Source organism: Malaya genurostris, chromosome 3 (assembly GCF_030247185.1).
Source record: "Malaya genurostris strain Urasoe2022 chromosome 3, Malgen_1.1, whole genome shotgun sequence".
Taxonomy (NCBI): domain Eukaryota; kingdom Metazoa; phylum Arthropoda; class Insecta; order Diptera; family Culicidae; genus Malaya; species Malaya genurostris.
Genome location: NC_080572.1, coordinates 193596591 through 193618591, shown reverse-complemented (window position 1 = coordinate 193618591; position 22001 = coordinate 193596591). Strand labels below are relative to the sequence as shown.

At 37.1% G+C, this 22001-nt stretch overlaps 1 protein-coding gene across 18 annotated transcripts in view; it reads left to right on the top strand.

Moving 5' to 3' along the window:
- Window positions 1–22001, top strand: part of LOC131436088 (PDZ and LIM domain protein Zasp) — a 211029-nt gene that overhangs the window by 96421 nt on the left and 92607 nt on the right. The gene's annotated exons all lie outside the window — the stretch shown is intronic.

The window sequence follows — 22001 nt, the reverse complement described above, 5'->3', positions numbered from 1 at the left end:
TTAAAATCAGTGTTCAATTAAAACAGTTTATAGCGGAAAATTCTCCTCAGTGATGAAGCACATACGTCAACAAGCAAATTTTTCGAGTTTGGAGCAAATATAATCCACACGTCGTTCAAGAATTACTGATGCATCCCGATAAATGAACTGTTTGGTGCGATTTATGGGCTGGTGGAATCGTCGGTCCTTATTTCTTTAAAAATGAGGAAGGAAGGAAATTGATACAGAACCGTGATCAATGAGTTTTTTAATGCCAAATTTTCAAGATATGGATGTGGACGAAATGCGTTTCATTTCGGCACGCTATCAGCGGTTTTTGTTGAACCATTAGGTGGCGTTAGCAGCTCAACATAACCTGCTGACGCACTAATGAACCGAAGGCGAATAGGCGAATTTTATAGTGCAGAAACAGAATGAATTTATGAAAATGTCCTAACAATTGAAAAAAGTTAGAGACAAAGTCTATAAAGTCTCATTTCCAAACGCATGGTTTTGAAATTTACAATAGTTCTTATGGAATCCATTTTTATTTAGCTTCACAAAGAATTAATACATTGCAAATCGACTTGCACACTGCAGATCGATCAAGTATTAAATTCTGCTGGTCCAGTTCAAAATTTATATATTATTTATCATCAGAGTGAGTATATAATTCAAATAAAGTACGGGTCGTGTTCCAAATGTGAAGGCTGTTTCGGCATGGAATTATGGTTATATAAAATTGGTCATTTAGAGATTAACCAAAATCAGGACACACGTCTACGACTAGTCAGTACAAAACAGTTTATGTTGAACTGTGACGTCAGTCAAGATAGCACATTGAAAAAGTGTCCTGGATGAAGACGAAACGTCTACGTAGCGAGCTTATGGTTCATTAGCACATTTTATTTCCTATAAGTTTCACCGTTAAGTTTCAAGCTTTGTCCTTGCCGCTTGCTTAGCCCCTCTGCATAGAGATTCACCGCCTATGAGTTGGAAAAGTTGTTCCCAAAGTTTAGAAATGCATCAGCCATTATACTTATAATTAACCGACGATCAGATCTGGTTCAGGTCTTTTAGAGAGCCAATTTGTAATGAACATTTGGTTGTACATTTTTTAAATCACCATTTTCTAACCTCCTCTTCATTCATTGTAGTAGATCTGCTCTTTTTATGAAATATTCATAAAAATCTGTGAATTTAGATAAAATCTTTGTTCTGTGTTCAGAATCTGTGTGGCAAAATAGGCAAAACATCGGCGGTTTTACAGAAAGATCTGTAAATATGGTAACTCTGATCACCACAAATGTTACAGGAAAGGAGTAGTGTTAGTAGGACGAGGAAATGATCAGAATTTGTCTTGGTAGATAATACGATCTAATTATAATAAAACCCACATACGATGTTCGTTAGCTGAATGCTCATGTGTGGTTGACCTCAAAACTAATAAAATGTATAAATCAATGATCAAAATACGGATTCGCGACGACGCACAGTGGTTCGAATCAACAAAAACGTGGACATAAATCAGCAGCTGCCAAACCGTTCTTTTAATGCATATAGTTGCATTAAATTAAGTTACAAATATATACCGCGTAATTTAATCCTATCATTAATTGTCATGGCCTACTTTGACAAAAAATGTAACCATAAGTTTTTTTTCTGAAGAGATAGAAATTTTTTTTCTTCTACAAAGTTTTAGAACTATTAAAAATAATTTACTTTGTCAAATATACCAAAAGTCTAGGTCGCACAGTTTCGGATATACAAAGCGTTTTTATGGCAACCCCCTTAAAAGCAGTTTTTTATTCATAAATTGTTTCGAGTTATTTTGTTATGCATACTTTGTTTGAAATAATTGTAGAATTTATAAAATCGCATATTTTTGTTGAAGGTAGCGCATAGGTTTGTTTTTTCCTGGCAAAGTTATGCAACATTTTACCTTTTTTTACCTAGGATAAAACCTTGCACCGAAGCGAAATATGCAACTTTATGCAGCTGATTTTTACAAAACTTGTAGGAAAAGATGTGCCGAATATCATAAAAAAAATCTAAGTGGAACTCGGTGGAACTTTTTTTTAGGTCTTTTCAAAGTTAGTTTTAATTACTGAATTATGGCAACCCCCTTAAAACTAGTTTTCTAATCAAAACTTGTTTCGAGTTATTTTTTATGCATACTTCGTTTGGAATAATTATAGAAAATATAAAATCATAATTTTGTAGAAGCTAATGCATAAGTTTATTCTTTTCTGGAAAATTCATGCATAATTTTACTTTTTACCTAGGAAACCTTGTGCCGAAGCGAAATATGCAACTTAATGCATCAAACTTTTATAATACTTATAGGAGAACATGTACCTTATCCAATTTATTTTCCAATGAGAATATCTTGAGTACCCTTCGTGTGACTCATTTTCACTATGGCCATGCTGAAACCATTGTGGGCATAAAATCAACGTCGATTGAAAAATATGCACTTGACACAGTACGGACATTTGCTGCATTATTTCCATGGTACTATATGCCAACCACAGTGCATAAAGTTCGGGTTCATGGTGGAAAAATTATTGAAAATTCTCTCTTGCCCATCGGACAAATGTCCGAGGAGGCGCAAGAGTCCTGTAACAAATATATAAAGAAATTTCGACGTGATTTCTCGAGGAAAAACAGCCGTGAAAAAACGATGACAGATGTTTTTTGTAGACTCCTAGTAGCGTCTGACCCACTGATTGCGAATATTTATTACAAACCTATAAAAACTGGAAAGAAATTGTCACTGGAAGCAATTGATATGCTAGGACTTACAACAGAACAAGATATTAGCGATACGGAAAACTCGGACGATAGCGTGACTGATACTTATTGATCGAATGCAATGCGACTAAGTGACATATTGTAATGATTTATTAGGTAACATTAACTACCTAGTTGATTGATTAGGTTGTGAAAAGTATTGGGAAAATTTACTCATTTAAATGCTAACTTTGTAGTATATACTTAGGTAATAGAGATAAATTCTACGTAGGTAAATCCAAAAAAACCTGTTTTTAAAATAAAGCGAATATTTAAAAAATATTTTTTTATATTACTCATATCTTCAGCAAAAATACTTGAAATGTTCATATCTTCTGCAGAAATACTTGGTTGCAAAAATACTTGTTTATATCTTTAGCAAAAATACTTGAAAATACGTGAAAGTTTGCTGCATTAAGTTGCATATTTCGCTTCGGCACAAGGGTTTCTAGGTAAAAAGTAAAATTATGCATAACTTTTCCAGAAAAGAATAAACTTATGCATTAGCTTCTACAAAATTATGAAATTTTATATTTTCTACAATTATTCCAAACGAAGTATGCATAAAAAATAACTCGAAACAAGTTATGACTAGAAAACTAGTTTTAAGGGGGTTGCCATAATTCAGTAATTAAAACTAACTTTAAAAAGACCTAAAAAAAAGTTCCACCGAGTTCCACTTAGATTTTTTTTATGATATTCGGCACATCTTTTCCTACAAATTTTGTAAAAATCAGCTGCATAAAGTTGCATATTTCGCTTCGGTGCAAGGTTTTATCCTAGGTAAAAAAAAGGTAAAATGTTGCATAACTTTGCCAGGAAAGAACAAACCTATGCACTATCTTCAACAAAAATATGCGATTTTATAAATTCTACAATTATTCCAAACAAAGTGTGCATAACAAAATAACTCGAAACAATTTATGAATAAAAAACTGATTTTAAGGGGGTTGCCATAAAAACGCTTTGTATATCCGAAACGGTGCGACCTAGACTTTTGGTATATTTGACAAAGTAAATTATTTTTAATAGTTCTAAAACTTTGTAGAAGAAAAAAAATTTCTATCTCTTCAGAAAAAAAACTTATGGTTACATTTTTTGTCAAAGTAGGCCATGAACAATTAATGATAGGATCAAATTACGCGGTATATATTTGAAAATAATTTCTTCAAAGCAGCTATATGCATTAAAAGAACGGTTTGGCAGCTACTGATTTATGTCCACGTTTTTATTGATTCGAACCACTGTGCGACGTCTAACTTCGTGATATTTCAATGATGTAATATTTTCACTTAGAAGTGACATGCATCCAGTACAGTTCAAATTCTGTGGACGGAAGTCAATCAATTTGAAACCAACCGAATCCCCAATCGTACATCGAAACGCGATAGCATTTATTGTACAAGAACAATCCAAAAAGATGGGAATGTTACCTTATTCATAATAGGTGTCTGATTCATAATAGCCGAAATGCGTTTGTAAATTTCTAACAAAATGCTGATTTTTAAACTTATGGTTTTTTCCCCAATCTCTAGGCAGCCGGATATCGAAAAAATAATACACTGAGGTCTTTTTTACGCGGTTTTTTTAAACGCATGAAACGTCGAGACCTGGTGTTCTCCCGAGTTTTTTTTTAAGTCAACTCTCTGATACTGATAATTTTCGATATAAAAAATACTGATACTGATTATTTTCGATATAAAACAAAGTTAGTTTACATCAGATCTCGAAGTTTCATCCATTTTTAAGACATGTGGCATAAAAAAAATCGGTTTTGGAAATCTTAAAAATTTTTCAAGTCCCAAGGTCGTTTTTTCCATTTTTTTTTGAGTTTACACCACATTTCAAAGCATTTCTAAGAATTTTGGCATCAAATAAAAATTTCAATTTGCTCTAAGTCGATTTTTTTCAAATAAAAGTTTTTTTTTTTTAATTGCACCAGATCTGAAATTACACCAGATTCTCAACGTTTCATGCATAAAAAAATCGGTTTCGGAAATCTCAAAATTCAATTGTTTTAAAAATAAATTTATTTTAGATTTTTTGAACATATACTATTTTTTCCTCAATCTCTAGGCAGCCGGTTACCAAGAGAGAAATACACTGAGATCTTTTTTTACGCGGTCGTAATTTAATAGAAGTTAGCAAAAGAGGCGTATGAATAGAGAAAACAACAAACACTTCTTAGGCGGCAAACTTTCAATGAAAGCATCGGTAACGAATAACGCAATGAAAATAAGTAAAGTGAAACGCATATGATTTGAGCTCACCACAACCTATAGAGTATGATGAACGAGAAATAGCACGAAAGAAGATCCGGAGTTCCACAGGGTAGGACCATTCATATTTTTGCTCTACTTAAATGATTTAAATACATTACTAAAATGCAGGAAATTATCCTTTGCTGACGGTTTCAAACTTTTCCATCTTATTAAAACTACCAATGATGCTATATTCCTGCAGTCACAATTAAACATCTTTACCAGTTGGTGCAGTGTAAATAGAATGACTATAAACGCCTCGAAATGCTCAATTATGTCGTTCACACGAAAACACTGTGATGTTACGAGATGTTTCGAGAATGTACATTGCCTTAAAGCGCTATATTGTGCCCTGGATCGTTCTACACTCGAATACGCAGCTGCTGTTTGTTCACATTGTTATCAAAATGATATTCAGCGTACAGAAGCCATCCAACATAAATTCATTCGTTTCGCGCTACGTAAACTTTCTTGGAGATATCCTTTAAATCTTCCGACTAACCCAGATCGTTGCAAGCTCATAGGTTTCGATCTGCTGTCTGTTAGTAGAGACGTGTTTTTTAGGCCATGTTCGTCGCAGATCTGCTCCAATCTCGAATCGATTGTTCTGAACTCTTACGTTCACTAGACTTCGTCTTCCTTCCGCGAGAACCAATTACGGTCACAATGATTTTCAGTTACCTCATAACACCATAAAGAATTTGTTTCCAAGATAATTGTCACTCTAATTATTAGTACTGTATTAGTGTTAATATTAGTATTAGAGATAAGAATGGTTCTGTGTGGAGTAGTAACCAATGTAATTTACAGAAATGTATTATTTGGATAGCTATAATCTGTTGGTACAACAGATGAGAGGTTTTATGCCTACTGGAGAGAGAGAGAGAAAGTTGGTGATGTTTAAAAATTGTGGCTTTTTACATTATGGAAGCAGCAGCCCAGTGAATCTATTTCTGTCTACATTTTTTTACCGCAGAATTCCATAAATTCTCTAGGCTGCTCCTGTCCGTAGAAAGATAATAGGTACAATCAATCTCCTATTGGGCCCCAGCCTCTCCGAAAGTACCAAAAATATTGATCAAAAACTCCAAAATGGAACTCACTTCCATTTATCCGAGACGATTAGTCCGATTTTCATAAATTTAAGATCAAATTATCGTATAGTTTGCTTTGAAATTTTATACGGATCCAACTTTCAAAAACAAAACGAAACAAATGGCAACTAATCGGTTTTCGCAAAATAAGTTGCTCATGCTCATGTTTATTTCATTCTCATACTCGACAAATTGAGCTAATATATATAATGCTTATACTGTCGACCCTTAATTCCAAAATAAATTTGTTTTTTTTTTAGAGCGACTCCATTTTCAGTAAGGCTCTACCTTATTATTTACAAAAAATTATCCTAAATTTCAAATTCACGGACCGCAATCTGTGCTAACATTGCAGCCAACAGGTGCTAATACGAAAGTTGACGGTTTGCGCCATTTTGCAAATTACCAGTCGCCAGTTAGCCGCCAAAGATCACACCGGTCGAAGTCAATCATAATTACTGCCAGTTGGGATCGGTTACGAGGTGCAATAATTTATTCCAGACACCACCAGTTGTAACAGTATGCTAATCTCGTGTCGGATCTGATTCACGTTAGCTTAGAAAGGAACCGCCAAGTGCTCGCATGTAGTCCCAAACAGCAGCCGCAGCAGCACCAGCAGAAGTGACGCAAGATCCATTGCGGGTCACCTAATTGCTCTGATTCGAGTTATTTTCGGTCGGTGCAGATTATTATTCCAACGGGGCAGGACGCAGCGATCAGCCGATCCTCATAAATTTCGAATTCCGCGCCCGTTAGGTGACGGAAATTTTCGTTCGAACTGTCGTTGCAATAAATTTAGTAATCAGCTAAATACTCTCAAATATTTGTCAACACCATTTGATTGGGAGGATTATTTATTCATCACGTCTCGGTGTTGGCCAACCGGTGTTTGGTTGACCGGTTCTATAGTCTGTGGTTCGTGTTGTTTGGCAATCTAGCCTTCAGCCGCCGGTGGTGGTGGTGGTGGTTTGTAACAACATGGCGACAAATCGGTATACCACACGCACGCCCGTAAATGAGCTTTTCAATCAAACCTACGCGGGAGCGGCGTTTCACTGGAAGGGTATTTTCTGGAAAAAAGGTTTCCCGCGTTTTGATACTCAAGCTGCTTCCTACCGAGCAAACAAATTAGGAACCCTGTTCGAACCGTGTTTGTCTACGTGAAAAATTCCAGAGCAACTGCGAGCGAGTTGATACTTGTATTTATTGCTGGTGATAATTAATATTCTTTGGCGTCGCGTTCCCTGCAGCGCCTCCACCAAGCGGACACATTCGAGAACGGTAGGGTCTTGGCCAGGTCCATTAGAGCGATTCCCCCCCTCAACTAACCCCCACCCTTTCCTTTTTTCGGTCCCGTGGTGTGTGGAAATTGAAGGCTGGTTTTATCGCGCCCAATTGCCGGTTTGTTCGGAGTTCGGTTTCGATGCAGCCCAACAAAGCTGGCTTCGGTTCGGTCGAGGCTTTTCGCAAACTTTTATCGTGTTGAATTGCCCACCCATGGTCATTTGCATACGAACGCGACCGCTGACGGAACGACGCCTCGAGTTACTAATTCTGTTTATTGATTAATAAAGATTACGGGCCATTTTGCATGACAATCGGCAATAACTGTTGTTTTTTGTTGTTGTTGTTGTTGTTGAACGAGAAATAACTATTTCCGTTTCGTTTTTGCTCGTTGCAAACTGTGCTACTTGAAAATCAACTGCAGCGAAAGTTGCTCCGAGTTCATCTGCTCAAATGATTGCAAATTCCAACTTGTAACTTGTTTGCATGACAAAACCGGCACCGCAGATCCCCGCAGTCTAGCCAACAATGCAATGGCTTTATTGATTCATCATCGCCATTTGTGTGATCGAACTCAGTTCTGCTGTCCCACGGTTATCCTTCAGGCTGACCGATGACAGCGATGATGTAAGGAGTCATCACATCTCGCTCGTACAATGAGTCGCAGATCGCAAGTCGTATGATGGTGGATGGTGGTCGCGAAAAAAAATAGTGAGGTCATGCCAGTCGAGATGTTTTTCGCAGCCGTTTATTACCTGTAAGCCTATTAAGCGAATGTTTGATGGCTTTAAGTCAATTATCGTCTGTGTTTGAACCCGCGATGCGCCCGTTGATCTTTAGGTACGGTTCAATTGGTTCCGAGTGTGAAAAGATCGGAACCCCGACCGCACTCTCTCGAAACGGAAAAGCCTCAAAATCCTTACCGGCACGTAAAACTGCGAATGGTAACAATAATTACTAGCGGAAGGTAGATTCCTTCTTTGAGAACAACAACTTCTTCCTTCGGCTCGAATGTTGCACGGTGGGTCATTTGTAACATTCCGACATTCCAAGTGCTTGAAAAATGCGTTTCTGGGCAGGTTTACCTGTTACCAGGAATGGAATGAGAATGGAAACATAAAGACATACAAATTGATAAAAAACGAAGCTATAAAAGAAAGGGAAAAGAATTCGATCAATGAATCACGCTGCATTCCTCGAATGCAGGAGGCCGGTGGCCGCTCAGAGGTGGGCTGACGATGTCAAGGTCCCGCACGTTAAGCGAAGCGAAATATATTTTTTTCACAAAGTGAAATTTCTCAGATGACATAATATCGTAAACACTATTTATTGACCGAGCGAAATAGTTTAAATTCGATCCAGTCGCGACCGAAATTCCATAGAAAAAAAGACGGTGTTAACTGGCCTGTAATGACTCAATTCGCCACTAACCCGGTGACTCATTGAAACGGAGTTGCTTAACATGTTTTCAGTTTCGTCACGCATTGATTGGTCACCATCAGCTAGATAGCCATCGGAAAAAAGTTTGCAGATAATTTCTCTTTCATCTGTCACGCGTCTCATACGTTTTGTTGAAATTGCACAAAGGGTTCCATTTACTGTACACTTTTACGTAACAATGTAGATTAAATGGAGCTAAACGGTGTCGTTTTTAGTCAATGCCCGCAGGAACTTTCTGATGTGGATCGATGAGTTATACAATTGTCATTTCAATAACTTTGAAGATATTGTTAAAGGATTGAAATATGTCATCATCTAACTTTGTTTAAATTTCGCACGCCTCTGATGTTTATCTAACTGGATATTTATACCGTGCGCCACCTTCAGCAGCTAACCTGAAACAGAAGAACAATTGCGTAAGTAAACACGTGTAGAATATCTTGAAAATGTACAACCAAGCGACTGCGAGTTCTTACCCGGGATCAAGCCACCCGCTGCCATGAACCATAAACGATCGAAAAATGGTTCAGTTTTATTCTGTTTTGGTTAACGTCCAGGTAGCCTGCGGCGATCGAATAAGCTACCTCCGATACAGAAACCTAGAACCCTGCAGATAAATCCCAAACCGAGCATAAACAGAACACAAAGGTTATACATTTTATGGTGCGGTTAGAGCACTATATTGCACTATTATCGACGTTCCGCAACCGATGTCGTCTGGTTTGCCGGCTGCACCGGAATTGTTTGGCGCTCGGGACCGGAAGTTTGGGCGACACTGAAAAAAGTTGTATCTTCCGACGAAATTCTAGTTCATTGTTCAGGTTCGAAGCAGAAGTTTCCGGTTTAGTTGCCTGGTTTGGTTTCGAGTCCGATCCGATTAAACGGTGAATCTATTTCCAACGACAAAATGCAGAAAATTTCAGCTTTTCATCTCAATACCCTTACACCGTTACAGTTTACATTCGAGATCATATAAAGAATGTGCCTTAACAGCAAATGCGACATGATCACTATTTCGCACAATTACACTACTATTGAATGCTAATTAGTAATGTTCACTTACCACTTGTTTAATTAACGATTAAAAACTTCAAAAATTACCCGACAAGCAATAAAAGTCTTCAATAATATGAGATGAAAGTTTTTAACTTAGTTCACTTGATTGCGCTTTGTTTTCATCTCATTTGGTTTCGCAAAGTTGCCAAATTTTCTCATATTGTTACAAAAAGGGAGTGTATCGAAAATAAGCTATCCACATACATTCGTGTTGTACGCATGTATTTGTTATGGTTTTTTATGCTCAAATCACAGCATGCTGTGCGTTTGGCTGTCAGCTTTCGTTTGTTTACATGTTTGTGCGGTTGAAATTCTGCGTTTTCAAAATGTGGCGTTTTGATAAGGAAGTGAAAATTAAGGTTCTGGACACATGGCTAAGTGAGAAGGGTATTACTATGCGAAAATTGGCAAAGCGGTTTGGAATTCATCATGCCAGTGTTAAAACTTTCATTGATAAGTTTGGGGAACACTATTCTTTGGATTAGCTACCAGGAAGAGGCAGAAAACACGGTTCTTCCAACCCGAAACTGGACAAGAAAGTGGTATCTATAATCATGAAGAACAAATCAATGTCAATACGTGATTTGGCAAAACAGCAGGAAGGAGTGTCGGAATGATCCAGCGTATCAAGAGGCGAAATCACCTGAAGACCTACAAGAAGCACAAAATCTCGAAACAAAGTGTAGAACAGAAGAAGAGAGCAGAAACAAGGGCCCGGAAATCTTTTGCAGTGCCCGGATGCATGCGTTTTGATGGACGATGAGACTTATGTAAAGGAGGACTCAAAAACCCTTCCAGGTCCACAATACTTTACTGTAGTCGTTGAAGAGGATATAAGCGATGCGGACAGGTCGATTCAAGCGGAGAAATTCGGTCGAAAGGTACAGGTATGGTAAGCAATTTGTTCCTCTGGTTTGACGTCAATCATTTTTTACACTACCGGGACTATAAATGCAGAAATCTATCGATCTGAGTGTCTCCAGAAGAGATTGCTGCCTTTATATAAGAAGCATAGTACACCTCCACTGTTTTGGCCGAATTTAGCGTCGGCTCACTATGCCAAAACCACTCTCAATTGGCTTGCGGAAAAGGGTATAAATCTCGTGGAGCAAAATATCAATCCACCAAATTGCCCTCAGCTTCGGCCCATCGAACGTCACTTAGCAATCTTTAAGAGGGTCTTCAAGAAGACTGGTAAGGCAGCTGAGAACATGCAGAAGTTCAAAAAAAATTTGGCTCAAGGATCAATTTTTAGTTCGAATAAAATATCGTTTTTCACCATAATTTGAAAGTAAAATTTGTGGATAGTTTATTTTCGAAAATTGTTTTCCTTCCTCAAATTATCATCAACAAGTATTTTTTGGTATCCGTGACATTAGTTTAATTATATTGTTGATATTTTTATTTCAATAAAACTGTTTCGGCTTCGAATACTACCGGAAAGAGCGTGTTAAATACTAATGAAATCACCATTGTGGCAAATCTAGTAGCACTGGTTTCTTTCCGCTATACGTCACCATAACACTGTTAAGTGTGTGTGTGTGTGTGTGTGTGTGTGTGTGTGTGTGTGTGTGTGTGTGTTTTATCAACTGTGCACAGAGATGCCAGATATTTTCATAGAAAATATGTATCTGCTCTATCTGTTTTCACTAATAAAATAAATCAGTTCAAATTGGTTTAAAATTTTAATATAAATGTTCATCAGTGTTCATCATCAAATATTTGCACAAAAGATTTCCATTTTTGTGATTTTTCCGTGCACATGTGATTTTTCCGTTGATTAATAAACTTTTAAAGAAGTACTGCAATCTAATATTAACAGATACTCAGAAAGAAAAGTCTTACTTTTTACTTCTCACTTTTTATGAACCTTTACAAATCTGTATTAGATATAGAATATCTTTAATCTGATTTAAATCAGTATGCGAACGCCAAAATCTATACAATTTTGTTTTTTTTATGTTCTCCAAATTAAATGCACAGTAATATTTTAAATTTGAAACGAAAGATTACGAAAACGATCCAAAAAATTTTAAACGATTCCAAACTGTTTCTAAAAATTTCGTGTGTTGTCTCATAGGTGGCATTAGGCCCTTTTGAAGGAAAATTCTGACATTTTGACCCTGAGAGTGTAATAGTGCAATATTTTGGTTTAGATTGCTGTCGCCATTGCTGATTTATGGGATGAATAAAGGACCAACGATAGGATGAATATAAAACCTTTGAGATGAAATTCGGAGCACAGTAGTGAACATATCAGAAGTGTTTTGAGCTGATTTTTTTAATTATTATTTTAATTTCCAAGGAATGGGAATCAATTCCCAATGTGGAGCTAGGCGAATTAAGCAGAAATATGAAAAAATCGTTGTGATTCTAGTGGCTAAATCAGGTTTTTAAGGTAACGTCCTTAGGGGGTAAAATAGGGAGCCCTTACCCTATTACAGCAAGAATAATCAGAATACTACTAATCAAAAAAAAACTTAGTACCCAGTTTTGATGACTACTTATGCACAATACTGCTCCATTTAAAAACTACATTTGAACTTAACTTAGGGAAAATCGTATCTGAAAACCTCTCAATTGAATCTAAGTTGGTTAAAATTGATTAAGTCATCTTCGAAAATACTACTGACTGTATAAAATCGCAAGTCCTTTCACCTGAATCTAAGTTTGTGAAAATCGGTGAGGCTATCTCCGAGGAACTTGAGTGACAATATTTGTCATGCACATACACACACACATACAGACATTTTCCGATCTCGTCGAGCAGAGCTGAATGGTATATAACACTTTGGGTCTCCGAGGTTCCGTTCGAAAGTCGGTTTTGCAGCAACTTTATTACCTACCTATAGTGAAAAATAAGAACTAATGAAATTTCTCACAATGTAAAGACCGTCCCAGAAAGTATGGACGCACTTTGATTTCACTGTAAATAATTCACAAGTGTTAGATATTCACATTTTATTCGATATACTGATAATATTAGACTACAACAACAGAATATTATTCTCAACATTTGCTACTTAGCCATTGTAGACTAACTGGCGCACCTTCTTGCGAACGTTCCTCATGAAATTCCGTACAGACTTCTTGGCGACAGGTTTTATTTTTTTTTTTATTCAATAATGGCGACAAGTTGTGACACTTTTTTTAAATCTTTTTCGAACTGTTGAATGGTTTCGGCTGCCGAGACAAGTTTCCTAAGATGTGCCTTCGTTAATACCCAAAATTACTCAATTGGTCGAAGTTGTGGGCAATTTGGTGGATTCATGTCTTTTGGGACGAAAGTGACATTTTTGGTAGTATACCATTCTACCATTGATTTAGAGTAGTGGCAAGAAGCAAGATCAAGCCAGAAGACAACAGGATACTTGTGGCTTCGAATCATGGGTAGAAGTCGTTTTTTGTACACATTCCTTGATATATATTTCGCTGTTCATTGAAGCAGTGGTGATGAAGGGTTTCGAAATCTTACCGCAGCTACAAATTGCTTACCAGACCGTAGCTTTCTTACCAAATTTTTCGACTTCAATCAATGTCTCAGACAGGTTTAACACTTGCCCTTCTCGCACCGTATAATATTGTGGTCCCGGCAAGGATTTCACGTAGGTTTCGTCGTCCATGATTATGCAGTTTAAATTTCCAGCAAGAATCGTATTGTACATCTTTCGAACCCTCGGCCTGATCGATGCTTCTTGTTTCGGACTACGTTTTGGTTGTTTCTGCTTCTTATAGGTTCGAAGATTCAAGCGTTCTTTAGCACGAGGAACATTTGACTTCAAAGTGCCCACTTTTTTGGCCACATCCCGAACTGAAACTTCGTAGTTTTGCTCGAACGCCTTCAGTATACGTTTATCCAACTGAGGGTTAGAAGGACCTTTTTTTCAACCCGTTTTCGGTTTATCCTCAAAGGTGTTATCCTCACCGAACTTCCTGATTGCATTTCGCACGGCTTTTTCACTTACTGCTTCCATTTTTGCTACCTTTCTCAGTGACAGTCCGCGTTCTGTGCACCATTTGTATACCATTTTTCGACGTTGTTCTGCTGTAAGTCCACGCATTTCGAAACAAACTAATGAAAACGAACAAACAACTGCACAAGTTTTCTCCGATTCTTGAACGAATAACCGAAATCGGTTTGTTTGACCGTCTACTGATAGAAACTATCAACTGGAGAAGATTTGAGGTCGATTTTGAAAATTGTTTTACGTTTTTTCGCCCTTTTCAGTGATTGTATAAAATTTTTCTTACTTTACCCTATATTTCCGGATCCGGAAGTCGGATTCGGATGATATTTTAAAATTCCGTTTGGGACCACAGGACCTTTCAATTGAACCTAAATTTATGAAAATCGGTCGCGCCATCTATGAGAAAAGTTGGAAAACCTATTTTCTTTTTTTTCACATTTTACCCCATAACTCCGGAACCGGAACTCAGATCCGCATGAAATTCAGGAATTCAGTATGGAACCTAAAGAGCTTTCATTTGAGTTTAAGTCTGTGAAAATCGGTTCAGCCATCTGGTGCACTTATTTTCACAATGTTTTGCACATTTTACCTCATAATTCCGGAACCGGAAGTCGGATCCAAATAACATTCAGGAATTTTTTATGGGACCACAAGACCTTTCATTTAAATCTAAGTTCTTTAAAATCAGTTCAGCCATCTCCGAGAAAAGTTAGTATAGGAAAACGTTACTTACACACATACGTACATACACGCACATACAGAAATAAGAATTATTGAAAAAAGGTGGGACGGTAGTATCAAAGGTATAACTGGATGACTAGAATGTGAATAAAACTGACATGCTGTTTCCAGGACTTGTATTAAGAATCCTCAAACGAACGAAGCGACAAAAAAAACATCTGCTGTGAACACTTTGCTTGACATAGCTGAATGAGAGACCTATATTAGAGAGAAACTGGATGTGTGAGAGTATATGCTACTGCTACAAGACGCGAAGTAAAGTCATATAGGCAATGTTTACGGTGTTTTAACAGTGTAGGTTTACAGAAATCATTTTTGAACATGATGTTTGCATTCCAAAACCAAATTTGATCACATTTCAAACATACTTTAAACATTTTATTGAAAAAATTTTGCATTTGAGCCCATTTTTAAAAGAAATCAATTCGTTTCTTGGAAATTTACACTGTGTATATATCCTAGAAACATTAGAAATAATGTTCTTTAAATTAATATTCCTCGGAACTAAAAGTTATGAATCTAGTTTTTTCATAGGCATCTTCAATATGAGAACCATTCATCAAATGCTAACCTCATGAAGCATAGTCATCAGCTGGCGCACATATTCATGAACTAATGAACGAACGAAGCAGCTCTCCTTGCTTGGGTTGCGCTATGTATTTTACCTGACATACGAGTGTGTGTGAATAGCACAGAGGGTGAAACTGTTTTGGTAATATTCGTTGCTTCAATTTGCAAGCCCTGGCTGTTTCCACTCATCTGAATATTGATAATCGCACGTATTAGTTGTTTGATTGTTTGAATTTAACAAACTTTAAATGTTTCACATGTATAATTTTAACTGCACAATTATAAGACGAGAGCAATAAATATTCTGTAGGGGCAAGACCGAAAATTTAAAAGAATACCCACAAACCGAAAGCCGTCACCTTCGACTTTAAGAATTCTAAAACTATAAAATATTGATATCCACTCGCCAAATTCGGACAAAAAGTATCTCTATTATTTCCTTAAAAAATTAGTGAGAAATGGTTGAATATTATTTACTGATATGATGGGGACTTCACAAACTAGATATTTTTACTGAACATCTTACAAGCCAGCTATAATCTATATATATAAAAATGCAGAGATCATTCTTTGTAATCGCATCACGTAAGAACGGATGGACGGATTGAGATGCTTTTTTTTTTGTTTGATCATTTTTTACCCCCACCGGGTTCGTACATCAAAAAAATTTGGAGAACTTACCGGAAAAGTGGGAAAAACCAATAAAGTTATTTTGTATGGACAATGGAATTTTCCACTGAAAAAGTCGCCAATGATTGCTAGATCTACGATTGATGTTTGGCGCATAACGAGTTGCATAAGTGTTTGGCCGTCGAAGAAAGGAATACTAGATCGTTGAAAGAATCTTTTGGCGCGCAACGAGTAGATTTGGGTGGAGATTTTACATGCATGATTGATTCGTTATTTGGAAACACGTGCTTAAATCATTACTTGCCAAATGACTGTTTTAGCTATACCGTAAACAGAAGCACAAGTTCTAATGTCATTTACCAGTAGATATAGTTAGATGAATTATGTTGGACATCGTGGGCGTGAGTTGAACAAATAAAATTATGTAACGATTTTTTTACGTATCAATGATAGGATTCTGCTGTTGAAATAATGAGTTCAGATGAAAATATTTTCCTTGCATTTAGCATGCTGAAGTTTGTTCAGCCGATTCGGGTGAGTTTTCAAGAGTGGTTTACTTCAAAACGGATGGTATTCATGACATTTGTAAGCTGCTTAAGTCAAATCATTTCATTTTCCGAACTTTGGATTATTTGACGAATTACCATATGGGAATCGTGAATATCATATCTGAAGGAGAAATCGTGGCATGTAAGAACCATTAGTTGTGAGATCTGCTGTTTTATACATTGGCTTTAACGATAAGAAGAATACTGGTATAATCACTCCTCATGTTCACTCCGCTAGAACAGAATATTGATTCTCAGGACTGAATATTAAGCAAACCGATGTGGTGGCTCGACGAATGAGAGGCCTTTTGATACAATTCTTGAACGAATATAGCGTTCATGTCAAAGGTAATGGACACAATATTTAATAAAAGATTAATTTGAACTTTCGAATGTCCAAGTATTTTTCATTTTATCGCTAATTCGTTAATCGAAAATTGATCGTGTCATTATCCTGCTACGAACATTCATCAAACACGACTAAGTAATATCACTAGCGGTGAAGTAGGTTATGGACAACCGTTCAAAATTAGTTTATTACTTTCGATAATATCTAAGGATTTGCTATTAAATTTTAAACGTCTTCAGTACAAATAAGTCTTAATATTCAATGATAAACAACAATCTCCGAGGGCTGCTTTTGGACATTTGTGGGGTCAATTTAAAGTATTTATCTTGGTCATCTCTTTTTCATCCATCTGTTAATTTATTTATTTGTTTATTTAGGAGCAAGGGAAAAGCCTGCTGGAGCTGAGATGTTGGTTCTCCTTCTCCAGCAGGCAAAAAACATTCTCATCTTTTGTATCAACAAATAACATTTGACCAAATGATACATAACGAAATCTTTAATGACCCTTATTTAAACTACAAAGCTAACTAACAACTATTCATATTGACTAATTATCCTAATAAAACTACCGGGAAAATATTTGGAGAAAACGGGTTTTAATGGCGTTACGAGATAAATTGAAATTAAATCCATCAGAGCAAGTATTGAATACGCGACATATACTCGAAAACGGTTCATTGAAGCCATAGTTAGTTCTAGCACGAGGAATTCTGAGAAAGGGATTATACCGCAAATTACGCCGAAGAATGTCAAAACTTAGCTGTTGTAGGAGATCTGCACTATCAATTCGAGATTGGATGAGGTCCGCGACGAAAACAGCTATTTGTGTATCACGGCGGACAGATAGCAAATCGAAGTGTATGTCTACAACGATTTTCGTAGCTTGGAAGATTAAATGGATCTCTCCAGGGCAGGCAACGCAAAGCAAAACGAATGAACTTGCACTGAACAGTTTCAATGCGTAGCTAATATGGTGCCCAAACAACAACAGCATACTCGCGAACTAGAGCGCAATATAACGATTTCAGGCAGTATATGTTATTGAAATTTTATGAGATGCGAAAGATGAAACCTAGCATCTTTAATGCCTTAGAGAGGGTATATTCTATGTGATCTTTGAGACTAAGTTTTGAATCCAAAAACACTCCTAGATCCTTAATTGATGTCTCCCGTTTTAGTATAGCTTGCGAAATAGTATAATCAAACATGGTCGCGGTTCGTTTACGAGAGAAGGAGATAACGGAGCATTTAGAGGCGTTCATAACCATTCTGTTGACGTTGCACCAGTTTGAAAATACATCCAACTGTGACTGCAAGAAATTTGAGTCTTTCAGATCTTTGATGAGATGAAACAGCTTGAAATCGTCGGCGAATGATAGCTTCATGCATTGCAATGCGAAATTTAGATCATTTAGATATAGCAGAAATATGAATGGTCCTAGATGGCTTTCCTGAGGAACGCCAGAGCTCACGATGAATGATGGAGTAACGCAGTCGCCAATTTTCAGATATGATTCAATCCAATCCATCATACCATATGTCAAACCTTTAGTTTGAGAGAGATCTACAATCAATACACTGAAGGATGAGATGGCAATTGGTGCATTTGTTTAGTTTTTTCGTAAGAAAGAATTGAACATATCCACAATAATTCTTGATGATATTTCTTTTTCGGGACGAAGTTAATGTGTTGGATATGAATTTGTCGTAATTCGTTTATTGTAAGCCAAGTAATCAGTAAAATAATGGAAAGAAACATTAACGTTTGCTGTCTGAAAACACAAATTAAAAAAAATAATTTCAGGCGAGACGAAGTTCGACGGGTCAGCTAGTTCCATATAAATAAGATCGTTTTTGAGTACCATTCTGGTTTTTGCCTTTCTCATATAGAAAGGCTATGCAATCGCTGTGGAAACCGACTTCACAACCGGGATCCGCAGGACCGAGTGTCATATACCATTCGACTCAGTTCGTCGAGATCACGAAATGTCTGTGTGTGTGTATGTATATATGTATGTATGTGACAAATAGAGTCACTCAATTTTCTCAGAGATGGCCGAATCAATTTTCACAAACTTAGATTCAAATGAAAGGTCTTAAGGTCCCATGCGAAGTTCCTGAGTTTCATTGGGATCGATTTCCAGTTCCGGAATTACAAGAAAATATGTGCAAACTTATTAACCGATTTTCACAAAGTAAGAAGTAAATAAAACGTCTTGAATATCTTTTAAAAATCCCCGAAAAGTTGATCTAGATTCGGCTCCCGGCTCCGATTTTACAGTGCAATTTGTGAAACTTTTCAATTTCATGAGTATTTTCTCACTAGCGATTTCGAAACGAGGTGCACATTTTTATAAAATCTTGTTAGATTTTTACAAGATCTTGTTAGTTAGTGAATATATAAAACTACTTTGGAACTACTAGTCCTCGGTTTTCGTTTCCGAAAGCACCGATAATAGCAACCGTTAAGCCAATCATGAATCAAATTAAAGCTCTCATTGTTTTTAAATATACTGTGCAATTTCATCCTGATCCGACTTCCGGTTCTGAAATTATAGGGCGATGAGTGTCGAAACATTCAAATCGTCATTCAAAATGATGCAAAACTAGTACGCGACAAGCGGAGCAATGTATGTTACTGTACATGTATGTATGCTAGTATGTGTCAAATAATGTCACTCATAGAATAAAAAATCTCATAGTCCTATAGGTTACTAGAGAATTTCACACCATCATTTAGAGCAACGATGCAATAAAGGGTAAAACTCTTCAAGGTTTCGCTAAAACTGGTTTCAATAGTGCTCAAAAAGTTTTAAAACGAGACTCATTCAATTTTCTCAGAGATGATTTGATCGATTTACACAAACAGGCTTAATTAAAAGTTCCTATAGTCTTATAGGCTGTTGGTCAATTTCATCCGTATCTGACTTCCGGTTCCAGAATTATAAGGTAAAGTGTGTTTAATCATTTAGTGCGACGATGCAAAATTACGATAAATTCTTATTGACTTGACATAACTGTTTACAAATTGAGGAAGCTATGTTATTTTATACCCAGAGAAAGTTTTCTATTTTATTAATGATTGAAAAAAAAAATTCTTCACAGAATCTTCTAGTGATATTTTTGAAAATATAAGTGATATGAGAAAGGTATCATATCACTTATATTTTATGGATTAAAAAAGGTTTTTTAAATGATGCATAGTTATAATCAATTAGGTGAAGTATTGTCGTCATGTCAAACATTTTGGTCTGAGTAAATTAAATGACCGCCCTAAACAACACACATAAATATGTCTCCCTCGTATTAGTCAATTAAAATTACTTATGGTTTTTAAACATACATAGTTAGTTTTTCTTTTCACTGGTTAACAAAACTTGTCACAAGACCACTGCATTCAATTATTGAAAGTATTTCGTATTTATATGTGTCGGTTTTGCACGATACGCTTTGTGCGATTAATCGTTCAACTCATGCGATTTGAAATTTACGCGCCTTATTTTGGCACTGAATTTCACCTTAATGCTTGTCATACCAAACATGTTTAACAACTTCAATCTAGGGTTATTTGTGGTCATCTCATTCTATTGTGGTTATCTCTTCTGAAATCACAGACTTTCGTCATAGTTGTTACAATGATGCAAAATTTTTCTACCCAATTTCCTACTCATTCGATGAATCTCTATTCAACTACCTGTCGCCACCTGAGTAGTTGCCGTTCACATGGGCTAATCATAAAACAAAGCCTACGTCGCTAGAACCACAATTTGCGGTATGCGAACATTCATTTCAGTGTAAAAAAAACCGTCCGACCGTCGTTGCACACCGGTAGGGGCGAAGCGGCAGACCACAAAGACTAACCGCGTGTGCGAGGGTACCGAAGCTAGAGCATGGCAGAAAAAAAGTAGAAGATAAGATAAGTTAACTTTCTTCCAGGTTTGACAAAGGACTAAATAAGCGCAACGAACGTATCCGTCTGCGAGAACTTGTTGACTTAGCTACTGAGCAGCCCAGGGGAGGACGAGAGCAGACAGGGTCTAGCGCTTCGAATAAAAAAAAGACATCTCTTCGGATTGCTCTTGTGATCCAGTCTGGTAAAGTGATTATTTATGATCGGTCGGAATCCGTTTGATACTTCGTTCTTGGCGATGCAAGTCGCCGTCGGTTGTTGATGCTTGTCCTCTTCAAAAGGTATCACGGTTAAATGATTTGACAAGAAGTTTGCTCCGTCGTAGACGGTCCATTCCCTTAAGCAGTAGGAAACATTTAATTTTTGAACGTTTATGTAATTCTACAATACCAATATGTGATCAGAAGTTGAGAAAACCTGGGCTTCGATGCCAGCCACCGTTAGTGTCAGCGAATGATGGATTAAAGACCTTTTAATCTGCCAATCCACAGGAAGACCGTCTCACGTCGGCGTCCAACCGATTCCAAAGGAAGCCGTACATTAAATGATTAGTGGTTGGAAATGGCAAAATCAGTGAAATCGGATTATGACGAAAACTGAAACTGAAAGCTAAGCAAAGTTGGATGCCGCCTTCTGATGCAAGTGTTGCACTTGTGTCTGTCTGTCGGACTGTCGGACTGTATCCTGCACCAGGCTTACGGCGACGGCTCGATCAAATGGATCATAATATCCGTCTGAAAGAAGCTGGATGCGACTTAATCGCCAAATCAGTGACCGGTGTCACACGAACTACTGCGTCTCATAATTTGCTTCTATCGGGCGGGCGGAGGCGTCGGCGGCATTTGCGTTGCATGGCGTATGCCTTCGATTTATAGATTCTTATCGAATCGATTGTTTCTGCTGGTGGTTAATGGGACCGGAGCCGAAGTTTATGGTTTCATTGTTTGTGATTTCGAATAGACTCTACCTGGGACTGCATGATCTACGGAGTCGGAAAAAAGTCGTGCCTTACGGGCTACAGAGTCACTTGTCAGATCGTGGCGAACCTCCAGTATCTGCCGGTTGTTGTTGTTGTTATTGTTGTTGGAATAAAAAGAAGCTTTCTTGGTGATGAAGAAGACCCAATGCCAAGGCACTTGATCACGTGCCCTTAGGAGCGTAGTAGAGAAGGATCTGATTAAATCTCGCTCGATTATTTCCATCCAAATGAAGGTTCATGGTCAACAAAAAAAAAGTTCATGGCTGGTGAATTGATATGACACAAGTGACGCAAGGTCACATGTGAATGGTACTAGCGATCGGCATCGGTGGTTCGGTGGGAATTGATTGGTTGACGTCCAATCAAATATAGGCTGTAGAAAACAGTTTTGATGGTTTT